This window comes from Perca flavescens, chromosome 14 (assembly GCF_004354835.1).
Source record: "Perca flavescens isolate YP-PL-M2 chromosome 14, PFLA_1.0, whole genome shotgun sequence".
Lineage (NCBI taxonomy): Eukaryota > Metazoa > Chordata > Actinopteri > Perciformes > Percidae > Perca > Perca flavescens.
The window spans coordinates 29,847,095-29,854,287 of NC_041344.1; positions in this window are offsets into that span (position 1 = coordinate 29,847,095).

Sequence of the window (7,193 nt, forward strand, 5' to 3'; positions counted from 1 at the left end):
GTATTTCTCTGATTTAGAGCCAGCCAAGCCGACAGCCAAGCCTACTGTTAAGAAGGATTTAGCTCTATCATCATGGGGTATCGGTCAGAATGCATGAGCCACAAGAACTCAGTCCACTTAGCACAGGTTGATTATGTTTAAAATGGTGGTGCAAATTATAAGGATAACAAAAAGACCCATTACTATTTCCCAAATATTGCATCCTTAATTCCTCTCCTCAAGTAGGGTTGGCCATCATTTTGATTTTAACAATTCTGATTCTAATTCCGATTCTTCCTTTCGATTCCGGTTCTTATCAATTCTCAATTCGGATTCTTTGAGGGGTGGAGTTGAACATGCCTATTTTCACAAATAAGAGGAAAGATTTATTTAGATTCAGTGGTGGTTTGCAGTTGTAAAGGTTTTTTTTTTAATTGTAAAATAAAGCCACACTAGAGCGGTGCTTACTGTGCTCAATTTTCAATTTCAATTCAATTTTTTCAATTCAATTTTATTTATAGTATCATAACATAGGTTATCTTGAGACACTTTACAGATAGAGTAGGTCTAGACCACACTCTATAATTTACAAAGCCCCAACAATTACAGTAATTCCCTCAAGAGCAAGCAGTGCGACAGTGGCGAGGAAAAACTCCCTCTTGGGAAGAAACCTCGGACAGACCCAGGCTCTTGGTAGGCGGTGTCTGACGGGCCGGTTGGGGGTGTGATGAACAGTGGCGATAATAGTCACATTAATAATGGAACAGTGACTGGGCTTGCAACACAACAAGCACCTGGCCGCTTCGGAAACCAAAACTTGCGCATTAGCATCACTGGAATCGTAATTTTTGAAACGATTCCAAGTAGGAATTGGTTCTCGATGCTCAATCCTAGAGAGGAGTCATTTAACAAACACAAGATATCTCTGCTTCCGAGCCGTCATTAAAAGCAACAGCATTAAATATGACAAGCAGCACAACTGCCTATTGTTTTGTCATACGCTGCATTTTATGATTTCTGTCAGAGGAGAAGTGTTCTATATTTACTTTGAGTTCAATTCACAACGTAGCAAAATGTAATAAGAATTTACGGGGGTCGTACATCATTATTTGTTGTATTTAACACGCACATATTTATATGTTACATACATACATACACAGTAAATAGGATATAGACTTATAGTTTAATAGAGTTTAAAAGACTACAAATATTTGTATGAAAAGCACTTTACAAATACACTAGCTATATTAAATATACACAAACTCACTCTATCTATTATTAATGCGTGGATCAGCTCTTTATCCAGATTGCGTGTAGGCTTAAAATCCTCCACCCTCCACCCACCTGAATGGATTTATTTCACCAGTTTACCCGCATGGACACTTCACTGCCCCTCTCCAGTCCCTGCAGGCTCCGTTGCTTTTTAAATGGCGTATTGTAATGATGTATGTTTTCTTTAAGGATTTACTTCAATGATGGGAGAGGCTGCTGGTAAACGTTTCTATGTGTGCAATAATGGTTTATCTGTGTTTTTTTTCCCCCCAATGGTGCCTTCCAGGCAACGCTGCCTGGAAGGCACCATTGGGGGGCACTCGTTATGGTTAGGGTTAGGGTTGGGGTAGGGTTAGTTATTAAGGGTTATAATTCTATGGCACTGGCCTATTGATCAGATGGGAAAAAAAGTAGATGGAAGTCTGAGGGAGTTGAATGGGCTGCTATTGAGTAGTGGGCAGTTAAGGCACTAGGATGGTTATGATTATGGTTAGGGTTAGGGTTAAGGTTAGGGTTAGGTGCCTTGAAGATTCAGTTGGGGGCAAAAAACACCATTGAGCGCAATAATGTGACATCAGCTGATATCGTCGGACATTTCAGCAGCAAAACTGACAGTTGTTATAAACCTGACAGAGGAATCATCTTCTGGAATAATCCTAATGAAGTTAAACTGCTGTTTCTCGAGCATCTCTCTGGGGATGCATTTACAAATGAAGCCGTCTGTCCGACAGCAGCTCTGATATACTCACATTATAAAGAAGCTCGATGGTGTTTTAAGCCCCCAACGTCGACTTCAAGGCAGCGCTGCGACTGTTGACTTCAAGGCACCTAACCCTAACCCTAACCCTAACCATAACCATGTCATGATCGTGAGTTCTGTTATGTTCTGTTACCTGTTTTATTTTGAAGTCCGTCTTGTCTCCCTTGTCTTGTCTACCTTACTTCCTGTCCTTGGTTTTCTCTCCCTTGTGATTGTCTGATTTGTTTCACCTGTTGTGCCTCCTGTTCCTTGTTAGTCCTCGTTACCTTGTGTATTTAGTCTCTCTGTTTCATTTTGTCTCTTGTCGGTTCGTCATTCTCTGTCTGTCCTGTGTGAGTCCTGGTTGTTTGTAGTTTTGAATTTGTTAGTTGTGTGAGTTAAAATAAAGAGTTTGTTCTGCACATTCACACTGCTGGAAGAGTCTTGCATTTGGGTCCACCTGCTGCAACCCTGACAAACCATTGCTTAATCCTAGTGCCTTCCAGGCAGCGCTGCCTGGAAGACGACGTTGGGGGCTTAAAACACCTATAAATGTAAATGGACTGTTTTTATATAGCGCTTTTCTAATCTTAACAACTACTCAAAGCGCTTTAACATAGTACAGAAAACCATTCACCATTCACACACTGTGGCCGAGGCTGCCGTACAAGGTGCCACCTGCTCATCAGATAAACACTCGCACATATTTACACTCCGATGGCGCAGCATCAGGGGCAACTCGGGCTTCAGGACACTTCGGCATGGAACTGCAGGGCAAGGGATCGAACCAACAACCTTCCGATTGGCAGACAACCCCTCTACCACTTAGCCACAGCCGCCCCATAAAGAATGTTAATAATATTTCCTTCATTAATTAGGCCTATGTGTTATAACTGCTATAAATCATAATGTTAATTTGTATGACACGGACCGTGGATATATTATCTCCCTTTCTCCACCTCTACTCCTCTCTCTCTCTCTCTCTCTCTCTCTCTCTCTCTCTCTCTGTCTGTCGCCTCTTTGTGCCACGGGTGAAAAGACTTCCACAGAGACGCATCGGTGTATCCTCGATTATAGCTCCTCAGTATACACGTCTTCTTGCTTTAGTGATTCAGATAAACCTCATACAGTATAGAAAGCCAGACTTTGACTCTGATGGGATGTGTGGGAATCAGCTGATAGCAGTTTAGACGAGTATGTTTCATGCTCCGGATGGAGGTTTTTCACTGAGCCTCATCCAGCCAAAGCTGAGTGGATGAGCTCACCATCGTGATGAATGTGTATGTCCATTATCCAAATCATACAGTAGCCAGACAAAGCCTCCTGTTCACCTTCATCCTGCCGAAACTTTGCCCCCAAGACCCAAGGTGTCCTCTTACAAGACTTTCCCAGGGCTCTCTGACAATGACTTGACTCCAGCTCTCCTTGTCTCCTCTTTGGTGCCACTGGAAATAAATCCACTCCAAAAGTGTCCAGCTCATGCCATTATTGTTACACAGAGGTAGGGAGTTTTTTCCCCCTCTTTTGCTCTCAAAATGATCTCCAATTACCCTAAAAAGCTGTGTTTGTCACATCACATCATCGAGGTGGAGGTGTGGATGAGGAGCAGCTGAGAAAAAAAGAACCTGGGGGGCTTCGAAGAAGTCATTTAATCTGACAGAGCGTTCGCTAATTTTTACATCTCAGGAACCGGAAATTTGAGATCAAGCTTTTATGCTCGCTTGCAGTCCAGAGTGAGTGTGACACACAGATAAGGGGAGAGGGAATAATAGGGGTGGAAATGGGACAGGGCTTGAGTCAGGGTGACAGCAGCCATGCTCGCTGTTTGTTCTGTGACAGGGGTCAGTGTGCTCCCATGGGAGCAGAGCAGAGAACAATGCAGTCAGAAGCCAGAGCTCTATAGAAATCTAATGCATCGCCGAAGGATGTTCATCGTGTGTGAGAATGCAAGGCTGAGAAGAAGCCTTTTTTATCCTGATAACCCTGTTGGCATCCATTTGAATATCTGTCTTCATGCTGTCATGTAGTTCATATCTAGATTATCAGTTAGGTTTAGTTGATGCACTAAAGTTAAAGTAGCAAAGCATTAGTGAAACTTTATTTAATGACCCTTTTTAATAATCTCTAATCAGGGGCCATGACCTCGTCGAAATTAAAAAATGAAATGAATCACAATTGAATGGAACGAAATATAATCTTTTTAATCCTATGAAAGGTTTATTAGCATCAATCTTGATGGAGCTAATGAAGAACAGTGAACCTCAGTCTCAACATAAGAGAGAAAAACTGCCATCTAGTGTTGTAACTGGGGTAATGTTAGAACATGGGCACTCATCCATCCAATACGCAGGGCCCTCACTCGACATCTCTTCATTAGTGCATGCACAGTTTAGGTCTTGAGCATGTTTGTGTAGTTCAGGCCTGTGTGTAATGTGTGTAAAAAAAAACTAAGACAGAGGGAAAATGTGAATTTCATCTTGCGGGATAAATAAAGGCATGTTTTCTTTTTTTTTCTTAAAGGGGTGGTTCAGAATTTTGGACATAGGACCTCATTTCCAAATTAGCCAGAGTGTTATTTATCAGTGGAGCCTGTTTTCAACACTTTGTATCCAGACCTTCCAGTTGCAGAGTTCGCTGGTGCTAGGCTAGCGCAAGTTAACAGTAACTGCTAGCCTTACCCACCCCACAGTACACCCAAGGCAAATAAATTATAACGCCAGACTATCAATGTAAATGTCTGTTGATAGAATAATGTTAGAAAGAAAACTGATGACTGATGACATTTGGAAAACTGATGAGTGATGACATTTGGGGAGTGAGAATGTATTCAATGTCACACATAGTTTGGAAATCAGTAACTTTCTTTCCTGAGGGAATCTTTCCATGGAAAATTTCAATGTATTGTTGTTGATCTGTTAATAGTCAATTAACAGATCCAGCAGACACAAAGCAACATTAGCATGCATTTAAGTCATGTTGGTGTCCACCTGATGGAAATGAGTTTAATATGCACCCTCATATAGGCAATGCTTTTGCTCCCACCATCTCCTGAGAAAAATAGGCTATGTGACTACTTCATAGTCTGTGTTTGGTCTAACAAGACATGTGGACTATTTAGCTGTGTGGATTTACCCTGCAGAGATCTGAGGAGCAGCTAACCATAGTCCTCAGAAATCCACCGGAGTTTAGAACGCCAAGATCCGACATTCAAAACTTTAAGTAGTTAATCACAAGACTGCAATTATCATTGATATTTTTTTAATTGCTATATATATACTTAATTAATTGAATACCACAACCACAGCGGTTTTAAACTTATTGTCTGTAATTTTGACATGCAACACATCCTCATACCTACACGACAGACACTGGGTTGGGTATCATTTGATTCTGATTCTGCTATCGTTCTTAATTTCTTTATTTTGGATTCTTTGTATATACAAAGAATCCAAAATAAAGAAATATATATATATATATATATATATATATATATATATATATATATATATATATATATATATATATATATATATATATATATATATATATATATGGCTAACTGTGGATGTGTTGTGTCTTTGGGGTTGTTGTCCGCTCTGATCCAGACTGAAGTCCCTTAGCAGCGGGGAGTGAGGCAGAAAAACCAGGGTGGGAGAGCTGGCTAAATTAGCATTAGATTTATCTTCTATATTAATACAGCTAACGCTAGCTGGCAAGCATAGGTAGGTTAGCCTAGTGCTGTTTAACGTTAATTTTACCTTGATCAAAACAATTATACTTAAAATAACTTGATGAGCGTTGAAGATGTTGTAACCTTATACCGTTCCCCACTAAGCATTAGCATTAGCTACTTCTCAACGTAGCACATAACGTTAAGCTGGATCGAGCAATATTGAAATCTATAAATAAGTTAGGCCTCTGCTGTATTACTATGTTGGAAAGTGGCATGTAATCAATGACAAAATGATGCCGTGTTGCGGGAAAAAAAGCAGTATTATGTTCACTGAGTATAACTCTTTCTGGGACATTTTGTGATTTACAATTACTCTCGAACGTATCATCTGGGTTCCCGTGTTTTGACGGAAGTTAGAGGAAGCAGAGGGGTCAAAAGTTATATGACGCCACAGACAGGCAACTAAACAGAAAGTCCCATGTCAGAAATAAAATTACAGATTTTTCTGGGTTTGAAAACTGTTGGAAACATTTACGATAGTACACATCTCAACAAAATATATAACAGATATTGTCATTTTGCAGAAATGTTACATATTGTATCTTTAAATGCAGGAATGCAGGAGTATTTTCACAAGGTGGTATTAGTACTTTAACTACAGTAAACAATAATAAATAATTCTTCCACCACAGACCTACACACATGACAGTTACCGGTGTGTTTAATGCTATGGCAGACGGGAATAATACTCCTGCCATAGCACTCCTGTTTCCAGACATTACTAAAGACAACACAGAACTGCAGTTATTATTTCCCTTTTTATTTGCCATAACCACAATCCTTCCCTAACCTACCATATTTGAAATGCACCGATATCATTGAAAGTCAGAATTTGAAAAAAAGAATGTTGTCATTGAGGGTAGAATCGTCCAACATAATATATATAAATATCAATTTCCAACACACTCTTCTCTTCCTATGTCTGTTGATATGCAAACAAACCAGTCATATCAATTGCTTGTTATGACCTATGAACAACCTTTTCCCGGGTCTACATGCTAATGAATTCATAAAGTTGTGAGGTACCGAGCTAAGAAACTTAATGAGAAAGAAAGAGGTCTATCGTTATTATCTGAGATGCCAAATCATAGATTTTTGTGATTAAGTGATGGAGTTTAGATTCAATTAAATTTCTCAATTCAATTTTATTTATAGTATGAAATCAGAACAAGAGTTATCTCAAGACACATTACAGATAGAGTAAGTAAGTAAGTAAGTAAAGTTTAGCACATTTAAAACACGGTTGCGCTGACCAAAGTGCTGTACATAGCGCATTAGCCACAGGGTGATAAAATAAAAATAAAACACACAGTGATTTAGGCTAAAAAGTACGAGTAGTTCTTGACCATACTCTATAATTTACAAAGACCCAACAATTCCAATAATTCTCCCAAGAGCGAGCATTTAGTGCAACAGTGGCCTCCCTTTAGGAAGAAACCTTTAGATGTGTCCAAATGGTGCCTTCAACAG